Raw genomic sequence first — 12,408 nt, forward strand, 5'->3', positions numbered from 1 at the left:
GTGGTGCTGTAGATGCGCTGCCAATGGGCGGTGAGTAGCAGCAGGACCTTGAGTTGCTGGCACTTTCGTTGTGGGAGCAATCGTCCGACGTTCGTGATTTTTCGGAGTTTTATTTCAGTGGGCGCCCAGGTGCAGCTGGTGGTAAACGTCGAAGCCCTGTTCGTCAGGGAAAGCCCGGAGCCCCGATGTCTGTGGTGCTGTAGATGCGCTGCCAGTGGCCGGTGAGGAGCAGCAAGAGCTTGACTGGCTGGCACTTTCGGTGTGGGAGCAATCGTCCGACGTTCGTGATTTTTCGGGGTTTTACTTTCAGTGGGCGCCCAGGTTCAGCTGGTGGTAAATGTCGAAGCCCTGATGGTCAGGGAAAGCCCGGAGCCGCGATGTCTGTGGTGCTGTAGATGCGCTGCCAATGGCCGGTGAGGAGCAGCAAGAGCTTGACTGGCTGGCACTTTCAATGTGGGAACATTCATCCGACGTTCGTGATTTTTCGGGTTTTTTTTCCAGTGGGCGCCCAGGTTCAGCTGGTGGTAAACGTCGAAGCCCTGTTCGTCAGGGAAAGCCCGGAGCCCCGATGTCTGTGGTGCTGTAGATGCGCAGGGAATGGCCGGTGAGGAGCAGCAAGAGCTTGTGTTGCTGGCACTTTCGGTGTGGGAGCAATCGTCCGACGTTCGTGATTTTTCGGGGTTCTTTTCAGTGGGAGCCCAGGTGCAGCGAGTGGTAAACGTCGAAGCCCTGTTGGTCAGGGAAAGCCCGGAGCTCCGATGTCTGTGGTGCTGTAGATGCGCTGCCAATGGCCGGTGAGGAGCAGCAAGACCTTGACAGGCTGGCACTTTCGTTGTGGGAGCAATCGTCCGACGTTCGTGATTTTTCGGGGTTTTATTTCAGTGGGCTCCCAGGTGCAGCTGGTGGTAAATGTCGAAGCCCTGTTGGTCAGGGAAAGCCCGGAGCCCCGATGTCTGTGGTGCTGTAGATGCGCTGCCAATGGCCGGTGAGGAGCAGCAAGAGCTTGAGTTGCTGGCACTTTCGGTGTGGGAGCAATCGTCCGACGTTTGTGATTTTTCGTTTATTTTTTTCAGTGGGCGCCCAGGTGCAGCGGGTGGTAAACGTTGAAGCCCAGTTGGTCAGGGAAAGCTCGGAGCCCCGATGTCTGTGGTGCTGTAGATGCCCTGCCAATGGGCAGTGAGTAGCAGCAAGAGCTTGAGTTGCTGGCAGTTTCGGTGTGGGAGCAATCGTCCGATATTCATGATTTTTCGTTTATTTTTTTCAGTGGGCGCCCAGGTGCAGCTGGTGGTAAACGTCGAACGCTGTTCGTCAGGGAAAGCCTGGAGCCCCGATGTCTGTGGTGCTGTAGATGCACTGCCAAAGTCCGGTGAGTAGCAGCAAGAGCTTGAGTTGCTGGCAGTTTCGTTGTGGGAGCAATCGTCCGACGTTCGTGATTTTTCGGGGTTTTATTTCAGTGGGAGCCCAGGTGCAGCTGGTGGTAAATGTCGAAGCCCTGATGGTCAGGGAAAGCCCGGAGCCCCGATGTCTGTGGTGCTGTAGATGTGCTGCCAATGGCCGGTGAGGAGCAGCAAGAGCTTGAGTTGCTGGCACTTTCGTTGTGGGAGCAATCGTCCGACGTTCGTGATTTTTCGGGTTTTTTTTCCAGTGGGCGCCCAGGTGCAGCTGGTGGTAAACGTCGAAGCCCTGTTGGTCAGGGAAAGCCCGGAGCCCCGATGTCTGTGGTGCTGTAGATGTGCTGCCAATGGCCGGTGAGGAGCAGCAAGAGCTTGAGTTGCTGGCACTTTCGTTGTGGGAGCAATCGTCCGACGTTCGTGATTTTTCGGGGTTTTATTTCAGTGGGCGCCCAGGTTCAGCTGGTGGTAATCGTCGAAGCCCAGTTGGTCAGGGAAAGCCCGGAGCCCCGATGTCTGTGGTGCTGTAGATGCGCTGGGAATGGCCGGTGAGGAGCAGCAAGAGCTTGAGTTGCTGGCACTTTCGGTGTGAGAGGAATCGTCCGACGTTCGTGATTTTTCGGGGTTTTATTTCACTGGGCTCCCAGGTTCAGCTGGTGGTAAACGTCGAAGCCCTGTTGGTCAGGGAATGCCCGGAGCCCCGATATCTGTGGTGCTGTAGATGCGCTGGGAATGGCCGGTGAGGAGCAGCAAGAGCTTGACTGGCTGGCACTTTCGGTGTGGGAGCAAACGTGCGATGTTCGTGATTTTTCGTTTATTTTTTTCAGTGGGCGCCCAGGTGCAGCTGGTGGTAAACGTTGAAGCCCTGTTGGTCAGGGAAAGCGCAGAACCCCGATGTCTGTGGTGCTGTAGATGCACTGCCAAAGTCCGGTGAGTAGCAGCAAGAGCTTGAGTTGCTGGCACTTTCGGTGAGGGAGGAATCGTCCGACGTTCGTGATTTTTCGGGGTTTTATTTCAGTGGGCGCCCAGGTTCAGCTGGTGGTAAAATTCTAAGCCCTGTTGGTCAGGGAAAGCCCGGAGCCCCGATGTCTGTGGTGCTGTAGATGCGCTGGGAATGGCCGGTGTTCAGCAGCTAGAGCTTGACTGTCTGGCACTTTTGGTGTGGGAGCAATCGTCCGACGTTCGTGATTTTTCGGGGTTCTTTTCAGTGGGAGCCGAGGTGCAGCTGGTGGTAAATGTCGAAGCCCTGATGGTCAGGGAAAGCCCGGAGCCCCGATGTCTGTGGTGCTGTAGATGCGCTGGGAATGGCCGGTGTTCAGCAGCTAGAGCTTGACTGGCTGGCACTTTTGGTGTGGGAGCAATCGTCCGACGTTCGTGATTTTTCAGGGTTTTACTTTCAGTGGGCGCACAGGTGCAGCTGGTGGTAAACGTCGAAGCCCTGTTGGTCAGGGAAAGCCCACAGCCCCGATGTCTGTGGTGCTGTAGATGCGCTGGGAATGGGCGGTGAGGAGCAGCAAGAGCTTGAGTTGCTGGCACTTTCAGTGTAGGAGCAATCGTCGGACGTTTGTGATTTTTGGGGATTTTTATTCACTGGGCGCCCAGGTTCAGCTGGTGGTAAACGTCGAAGCCCTGTTGGTCAGGGAAAGCCCGGAGCCCCGATGTCTGTGGTGCTGTAGATGCGCTGGGAATGGGCGGTGAGGAGCAGCAAGAGCTTGACTGGCTGGCACTTTTGGTGTGGGAGCAATCGTCCGACGTTCGTGATTCTTCGGGGTTTTACTTTCAGTGGGCGCCCAGGTTCAGCTGGTGGTAAACGTCGAAGCCGTGTTGGTCAGGGAAAGCCCGGAGCCCCGATGTCTGTGGTGCTGTAGATGCGCTGCCAATAGCCGGTGAGGAGCAGCAAGAGCTTGAGTTGCCCACACTTTCAGTGTGGGAGCAATCGTCCGACGTTTTTGATTTTTCAGGGTTTTTTTTCAGTGGGTAACCAGGTGCAGCTGGTGGTAAATGTCGAAGCCCTGTTGGTCAGGGAAAGCCCGGAGCCCCGATGTCTGTGGTGCTGTAGATGCGCTGGGAATGGCCGGTGAGGAGCAGCAAGAGCTTGTGTTGCTGTCACTTTCGGTGTGGGAGCAATCGTCCGATGTTCGTGATTTTTCGGGGTTTTACTTTCAGTGGGCGCCCAGGTTCAGCTGGTGGTAAACGTCGAAGCCCTGTTGGTCACGGAAAGCCCGGAGCCCCGATATCTGTGATGCTGTAGATGCGCTGGGAATGGGCGGTGAGGAGCAGCAAGAGCTTGACTGTCTGGCACTTTCGGTGTGGGAGCAATCGTCCGATGTTCGTGATTTTTAGTTTATTTTTTTCAGTGGGCGCCCAGGTTCAGCTGGTGGTAAACGTCGAAGCCCTGTTGGTCAGGGAAAGCGCAGAACCCCAATGTATGTGGTGCTGTAGATGCACTGCCAAAGTCTGGTGAGTAGCAGCAAGAGCTTGAGTTGCTGGCACTTTCGTTGTGGGAGCAATCGTCCGACGTTCGTGATTTTTCGGAGTTTTATTTCAGTGGGCGCCCAGGTGCAGCTGGTGGTAAATGTCGAAGCCCTGTTGGTCAGGGAAAGCCCGGATCCCCGATGTCTGTGGTGCTGTAGATGCGCTGGGAATGGCCGGTGAGGAGCAGCAAGAGCTTGACTGGCTGGCACTTTTGGTGTGGGAGCAATTGTCCGATGTTCGTGATTTTTCTTTTATTTTTTTCAGTGGGCGCCCAGGTTCAGCTGGTGGTAAACGTCGAAGCCCTGTTGGTCAGGGAACGCGCAGAACCCCGATGTCTGTGGTGCTGTAGATGCGCTGCCAATGGCCGGTGAGGAGCAGCAAGAGCTTGACTGTCTGGCACTTTCGGTGTGGGAGCAATCGTCCGACGTTCGTGATTTTTGGAGGTTTTATTTAAGTGGGCGCCCAGGTTCAGCTGGTGGTAAACGTTGAAGCCCAGTTGGTCAGGGAAAGCCCGGAGCCCCGATGTCTGTGGTGCTGTAGATGCGCTGGGAATGGCCGGTGAGGAGCAGCAAGAGCTTGTGTTGCTGGCACTTTCGGTGTGGGTGCAATCGTCCGACGTTCGTGATATTTCGGGGTTCTTTTCAGTGGGAGCCTAGGTGCAGCGAGTGGTAAACGTCGAAGCCCTGTTGGTCAGGGAAAGCCCGGAGCTCCGATGTCTGTAGTGCTGTACATGAGCTGCAAGTGGCCGGTGAGGAACTGCAAGAGCTTGACTGGCTGGCACTTTGGGTGTGGGATCAATTGTCGGACGTTTTCGATTTTTCAGGGTTTTTTTTCAGTGGCCAACTAGGTGCAGCTGGTGTTAAATGTCGAAGGCCTGTTGGTCAGGGAAAGCCCAGAGCCCCGATGTCTGTGGTGCTGTAGATGCGCTGGGAATGGCCGGTGAGTAGCAGCAAGAGCTTGAGTTGCTGGCACTTTCAGTGTGGGAGCAATCGTCCGACGTTCGTGATTTTTCGGGGTTTTTTTTCAGTGGGCGCCCAGGTTCAGCTGGTGGTAAACGTCGAAGCCCTGTTGGTCAGGGAAAGCCCGGAGCCCCGATGTCTGTGGTGCTGTAGATGCGCTGCCAATGGCCGGTGAGGAGCAGCAAGAGGCTGACATGCTGGCACTTTCGGTGTGGGAGGAATCGTCCGACGTTCGTGAGTTTTCGGGGTTTTTTTCAGTGGGCGCCCAGGTGCAGCTGGTGGTAAACGTCGAAGCCCTGTTGGTCAGGGAAAGCCCGGAGCCCCGATGTCTGTGGTGCTGTAGATGCGCTGCCAATGGGCGGTGAGTAGCAGCAAGAGCTTGAGTTCCTGGCACTTTCGTTGTGGGAGCAATCGTCCGACGTTCGTGATTTTTCCGGGTTTTATTTCAGTGTGCGCCCAGGTGCAGCTGGTGGTAAATGTCGAAGCCCTGTTTCTCAGCAAAAGCCCGGAGCCCCGATGTCTGTGGTGCTGTAGATGCGCTGGGAATGGCCGGTGTTCAGCAGCTAGAGCTTGACTGGCTGGCACTTTTGGTGTGGGAGCAATCGTCCGACGTTCGTGATTTTTCAGGGTTTTACTTTCAGTGGGCGCACAGGTGCAGCTGGTGGTAAACGTCGAAGCCCTGTTGGTCAGGGAAAGCCCACAGCCCCGATGTCTGTGGTGCTGTAGATGCGCTGGGAATGGGCGGTGAGGAGCAGCAAGAGCTTGAGTTGCTGGCACTTTCAGTGTAGGAGCAATCGTCGGACGTTTGTGATTTTTGGGGATTTTTATTCACTGGGCGCCCAGGTTCAGCTGGTGGTAAACGTCGAAGCCCTGTTGGTCAGGGAAAGCCCGGAGCCCCGATGTCTGTGGTGCTGTAGATGCGCTGGGAATGGGCGGTGAGGAGCAGCAAGAGCTTGACTGGCTGGCACTTTTGGTGTGGGAGCAATCGTCCGACGTTCGTGATTCTTCGGGGTTTTACTTTCAGTGGGCGCCCAGGTTCAGCTGGTGGTAAACGTCGAAGCCGTGTTGGTCAGGGAAAGCCCGGAGCCCCGATGTCTGTGGTGCTGTAGATGCGCTGCCAATAGCCGGTGAGGAGCAGCAAGAGCTTGAGTTGCCCACACTTTCAGTGTGGGAGCAATCGTCCGACGTTTTTGATTTTTCAGGGTTTTTTTTCAGTGGGTAACCAGGTGCAGCTGGTGGTAAATGTCGAAGCCCTGTTGGTCAGGGAAAGCCCGGAGCCCCGATGTCTGTGGTGCTGTAGATGCGCTGGGAATGGCCGGTGAGGAGCAGCAAGAGCTTGTGTTGCTGTCACTTTCGGTGTGGGAGCAATCGTCCGATGTTCGTGATTTTTCGGGGTTTTACTTTCAGTGGGCGCCCAGGTTCAGCTGGTGGTAAACGTCGAAGCCCTGTTGGTCACGGAAAGCCCGGAGCCCCGATATCTGTGATGCTGTAGATGCGCTGGGAATGGGCGGTGAGGAGCAGCAAGAGCTTGACTGTCTGGCACTTTCGGTGTGGGAGCAATCGTCCGATGTTCGTGATTTTTAGTTTATTTTTTTCAGTGGGCGCCCAGGTTCAGCTGGTGGTAAACGTCGAAGCCCTGTTGGTCAGGGAAAGCGCAGAACCCCAATGTATGTGGTGCTGTAGATGCACTGCCAAAGTCTGGTGAGTAGCAGCAAGAGCTTGAGTTGCTGGCACTTTCGTTGTGGGAGCAATCGTCCGACGTTCGTGATTTTTCGGAGTTTTATTTCAGTGGGCGCCCAGGTGCAGCTGGTGGTAAATGTCGAAGCCCTGTTGGTCAGGGAAAGCCCGGATCCCCGATGTCTGTGGTGCTGTAGATGCGCTGGGAATGGCCGGTGAGGAGCAGCAAGTGCTTGACTGGCTGGCACTTTTGGTGTGGGAGCAATTGTCCGATGTTCGTGATTTTTCTTTTATTTTTTTCAGTGGGCGCCCAGGTTCAGCTGGTGGTAAACGTCGAAGCCCTGTTGGTCAGGGAACGCGCAGAACCCCGATGTCTGTGGTGCTGTAGATGCGCTGCCAATGGCCGGTGAGGAGCAGCAAGAGCTTGACTGTCTGGCACTTTCGGTGTGGGAGCAATCGTCCGACGTTCGTGATTTTTGGAGGTTTTATTTAAGTGGGCGCCCAGGTTCAGCTGGTGGTAAACGTTGAAGCCCAGTTGGTCAGGGAAAGCCCGGAGCCCCGATGTCTGTGGTGCTGTAGATGCGCTGGGAATGGCCGGTGAGGAGCAGCAAGAGCTTGTGTTGCTGGCACTTTCGGTGTGGGTGCAATCGTCCGACGTTCGTGATATTTCGGGGTTCTTTTCAGTGGGAGCCTAGGTGCAGCGAGTGGTAAACGTCGAAGCCCTGTTGGTCAGGGAAAGCCCGGAGCTCCGATGTCTGTAGTGCTGTACATGAGCTGCAAGTGGCCGGTGAGGAACTGCAAGAGCTTGACTGGCTGGCACTTTGGGTGTGGGATCAATTGTCGGACGTTTTCGATTTTTCAGGGTTTTTTTTCAGTGGCCAACTAGGTGCAGCTGGTGTTAAATGTCGAAGGCCTGTTGGTCAGGGAAAGCCCAGAGCCCCGATGTCTGTGGTGCTGTAGATGCGCTGGGAATGGCCGGTGAGTAGCAGCAAGAGCTTGAGTTGCTGGCACTTTCAGTGTGGGAGCAATCGTCCGACGTTCGTGATTTTTCGGGGTTTTTTTTCAGTGGGCGCCCAGGTTCAGCTGGTGGTAAACGTCGAAGCCCTGTTGGTCAGGGAAAGCCCGGAGCCCCGATGTCTGTGGTGCTGTAGATGCGCTGCCAATGGCCGGTGAGGAGCAGCAAGAGGCTGACATGCTGGCACTTTCGGTGTGGGAGGAATCGTCCGACGTTCGTGAGTTTTCGGGGTTTTTTTCAGTGGGCGCCCAGGTGCAGCTGGTGGTAAACGTCGAAGCCCTGTTGGTCAGGGAAAGCCCGGAGCCCCGATGTCTGTGGTGCTGTAGATGCGCTGCCAATGGGCGGTGAGTAGCAGCAAGAGCTTGAGTTCCTGGCACTTTCGTTGTGGGAGCAATCGTCCGACGTTCGTGATTTTTCCGGGTTTTATTTCAGTGTGCGCCCAGGTGCAGCTGGTGGTAAATGTCGAAGCCCTGTTGGTCAGGGAAAGCCCGGAGCCCCGATGTCTGTGGTGCTGTAGATGCGCTGGGAATGGGCGGTGAGGAGCAGCAAGAGCTTGACTGGCTGGCACTTTCGTTGTGGGATCAATCGTCTGATCTTCGTGATTTTTCGTTTATTTTTTTCAGTGGGCGCCCAGGTTCAGCTGGTGGTAAACGTCGAAGCCCTGTTGGTCAGGGAAAGCCCGGAGCCCCGATGTCTGTGGTGCTGTAGATGTGCTGGGAACGGCCGGTGAGGAGCAGCAAGAGCTTGTGTTGCTGGCACTTTCGGTGTGGGAGCAATCGTCCGATGTTCGTGATTTTTCGGGGGTTCTTTTCAGTGGGAGCCCAGGTGCAGCTGGTGGTAAATGTCGAAGCTTGGTTCGTCATGGAAAGCCCGGAGCTCCGATGTCTGTGGTGCTGTAGATGCGCTGCCAATGGGCGGTGAGGAGCAGCAAGAGCTTGACTGGCTGGCACTTTCGGTGTGGGAGCAATCGTCCGACGTTTGTGATTTTTCGGTGTTCTTTTCAGTGGGAGCCCAGGTGCAGCTGGTGGTAAATGTCGAAGCCCTGTTGGTCAGGGAAAGCCCGGAGCCACGATGTCTGTGGTGCTGTAGATGCGCTGCCCATGGCCCGTGAGTAGCAGCAAGAGCTTGACTGACTGGGACTTTTGGTGTGGGAGCAATCGTCCTACGTTCGTGATTTTTCGTGGTTTTAATTTCAGTGGGCGCCCAGGTGCAGCTGGTGGTAAATGTCGAAGCCCTGTTGGTCTGGGAAAGCCCGGAGCCCCGATGTCTGTGGTGCTGTAGATGCACTGCCAAAGTCCGGTGAGTAGCAGCAAGAGCTTGACTGGCTGGCACTTTCGGTGTGGGAGCAATCGTCCGACGTTTGTGATTTTTCGGGGTTTTTTTCAGCGGGCGCCCAGGTGCAGCTGGTGGTAAACCTTGAAGCCCTGTTGTTCAGGGAAAGCGCAGGACCCCGATGTCTGTGGTGCTGTAGATGCACTGCCAAAGTCCGGTGAGTAGCAGCAAGAGCTTGAGTTGCTGGCACTTTCGGTGTGGGAGCAATCGTCCGACGTTCGTGATTTTTCGGGGTTTTTTTCAGCGGGCTCCGAGGTGCAGCTGGTGGTAAACGTCGAAGCCCTGTTGGTCAGGGAAAGCCCGGAGCCCCGATGTCTGTGGTGCTGTAGATGCGCTGCCAATGGCCGGTGAGGAGCAGCAAGAGCTTGACTGGCTGACACTTTTGGTGTGGGAGCAATCGTCCGACGTTTTTGATTTTTCAGGGTTTTTTTTCAGTGGGTAACCAGGTGCAGCTGGTGGTAAATGTCGAAGCCCTGTTGGTCAGGGAAAGCCCGGAGCCGTGATGTCTGTGGTGCTGTAGATGCGGTGCCAATGGCCGGTGAGGAGCAGCAAGAGCTTGACTGACTGGGACTTTCGGTGTGGGAGCAATCGTCCGACGTTTGTGATATTTGGGGATTTTTTTTCCAGTGGGCGCCCAAGTTCAGCGAGTGGTAAACGTCGAAGGCCTGTTGGTCAGGGAAAGCCCGGAGCCCCGATGTCTGTGGTGCTGTAGATGCGCTGGGAATGGCCGGTGAGGAGCAGCAAGAGCTTCATTGGCTGGCACTTTTGCTGTGGGAGCAATCGTCCGACGTTCGTGATTTTTCTTTAATTTTTTTCAGTGGGCGCCCAGGTTCAGCGGGTGGTAAACGTCGAAGCCCTGTTGGTCAGGGAAAGCCCGGAGCCGCGATGTCTGTGGTGCTGTAGATGCGCTGCCAATGGGCGGTGAGTAGCAGCAGGACCTTGAGTTGCTGGCACTTTCGTTGTGGGAGCAATCGTCCGACGTTCGTGATTTTTCGGAGTTTTATTTCAGTGGGCGCCCAGGTGCAGCTGGTGGTAAATGTCGAAGCCCTGTTGGTCAGGGAAAGCGCAGAGCCCCGATGTCTGTGGTGCTGTAGATGCGCTGCCAGTGGCCGGTGAGGAGCAGCAAGAGCTTGACTGGCTGGCACTTTCGGTGTGGGAGCAATCGTCCGACGTTCGTGATTTTTCGGGGTTTTACTTTCAGTGGGCGCCCAGGTTCAGCTGGTGGTAAATGTCGAAGCCCTGATGGTCAGGGAAAGCCCGGAGCCGCGATGTCTGTGGTGCTGTAGATGCGCTGCCAATGGCCGGTGAGGAGCAGCAAGAGCTTGACTGGCTGGCACTTTCAATGTGGGAACATTCATCCGACGTTCGTGATTTTTCGGGTTTTTTTTCCAGTGGGCGCCCAGGTTCAGCTGGTGGTAAACGTCGAAGCCCTGTTCGTCAGGGAAAGCCCGGAGCCCCGATGTCTGTGGTGCTGTAGATGCGCTGGGAATGGCCGGTGAGGAGCAGCAAGAGCTTGTGTTGCTGGCACTTTCGGTGTGGGAGCAATCGTCCGACGTTTGTGATTTTTCGGTGTTCTTTTCAGTGGGAGCCCAGGTGCAGCGAGTGGTAAACGTCGAAGCCCTGTTGGTCAGGGAAAGCCCGGAGCTCCGATGTCTGTGGTGCTGTAGATGCGCTGCCAATGGCCGGTGAGGAGCAGCAAGACCTTGACAGGCTGGCACTTTCGGTGTGGGAGCAATCGTCCGACGTTTGTGATTTTTCGTTTATTTTTTTCAGTGGGCGCCCAGGTTCATCTGGTGGTAAACGTCGAAGCCCTGTTGGTCAGGGAAAGCCCGGAGCCGCGATGTCTGTGGTGCTGTAGATGAGCTGGGAATGGCCGGTGAGGAGCAGCAAGAGCTTGACAGGCTGGCATTTAAGGTGTGGCAGGAATCGTCCGACATTTGTGATTTTTCAGGGTTTTTTTTCAGTGGGTAACCAGGTGCAGCTGGTGGTAAATGTCCAAGCCCCGTTCGTCAGGGAAAGCCCAGAGACCCGATGTCTGTGGTGCTGTAGATGCGCTGGGAATGGCCGGTGAGGAGCAGCAAGAGCTTGACTGGCTGGCACTTTCGGTGTGGGAGCAATCGTCCGATGTTCGTGATTTTTAGTTTATTTTTTTCAGTGGGCGCCCAGGTTCAGCTGGTGGTAAACGTCGAAGCCCTGTTGGTCAGGGAAAGCCCGGAGCCCCGATGTCCCTGGTGCTGTAGATGCGCTGCCAATGGGCGGTGAGGAGCAGCAAGAGGTTGACTGTCTGGCACTTTTGGTGTGGGAGCAATAGTCCGATGTTTGTGATTATTCGGGGTGTTTTTTCAGTGGGAGCCCAGGTGCAGCTGGTGGTAAACGTCGAAGCCCTGTTGGTCAGGGAAAGCCCGGAGCCCCGATGTCTGTGGTGCTGTAGATGCGCTGCCAAAGTCCGGTGAGGAGCAGCAAGAGCTTGACTGGCTGGCACTTTTGGTGTGGGAGCAATCGTCCGACGTTCGTGATTTTTGGGGGTTTTATTTCAGTGGGCGCCCAGGTTCAGCTGGTTGTAAACGTCGAAGCCCAGTTGGTCAGGGAAAGCCCGGAGCCCCGATGTCTGTGGTGCTGTAGATGCGCTGCCAGTGGCCGGTGAGGAGCAGCAAGAGCTTGAGTTGCTGGCACTTTCGGTGTGGGAGCAATCGTCCGACGTTTTTGATTTTTCAGGGTTTTTTTTCAGTGGGTAACCAGGTGCAGCTGGTGGTAAATGTCGAAGGCCTGTTGGTCAGGGAAAGCCCGGAGCCCCGATGTCTGTGGTGCTGTAGATGCGCTGGGAATGGCCGGTGAGGAGCAGCAAGAGCTTGTGTTGCTGGCACTTTCGGTGTGGGAACAATCGTCCGACGTTCGTGATTTTTCGGGGTTTTTTTTCAGTGGGCGCCCAGGTGCAGCTGGTGGTAAACGTCGAAGCCCTGTTGGTCAGGGAAAGCCCGGAGCCCCGATGTCTGTGGTGCTGTAGATGCGCTGGGAATGGCCGGTGAGTAGGAGCAAGAGCTTGAGTTGCTGGCACTTTCGTTGTGGGAGCAATCGTCCGACGTTCGTGATTTTTCGGGGTTTTATTTCAGTGGGCGCCCAGGTGCAGCTGGTGGTAAATGTCGAAGCCCTGTTGGTCAGGGAAAGCCCGGAGCCCCGATGTCTGTGGTGCTGTAGATGCACTGCCAAAGTCCGGTGAGGAGCAGCAAGAGCTTGACTGGCTGGCACTTTCGGTGTGGGAGCAAACGTCCGACGTTCGTGATTTTTGGGGGTTTTATTTCAGTGGGAGCCCAGGTTCAGCTGGTGGTAAATGTCGAAGCCCTGTTGGTCAGGGAAAGCCCGGAGCGCCGATGTCTGTGGTGCTGTAGATGCGCTGGGAATGGCCGGTGAGGAGCAGCAAGAGCTTGACTGGCTGGCACTTTCAGTGTGGGAGCAATCGTCCGACGTTCGTGATTTTTCGGGGTTTTATTTCAGTGGGCGCCCAGGTGCAGCTGGTGGTAAACGTCGAAGCCCTGTTGGTCAGGGAAAGCCCGGAACCCCG

The sequence above is a fragment of the Chlamydotis macqueenii genome, unplaced genomic scaffold (genome assembly GCF_036417535.1).
Source record: "Chlamydotis macqueenii isolate bChlMac1 unplaced genomic scaffold, bChlMac1.mat HAP1_SCAFFOLD_172, whole genome shotgun sequence".
Classification (NCBI taxonomy): domain Eukaryota; kingdom Metazoa; phylum Chordata; class Aves; order Otidiformes; family Otididae; genus Chlamydotis; species Chlamydotis macqueenii.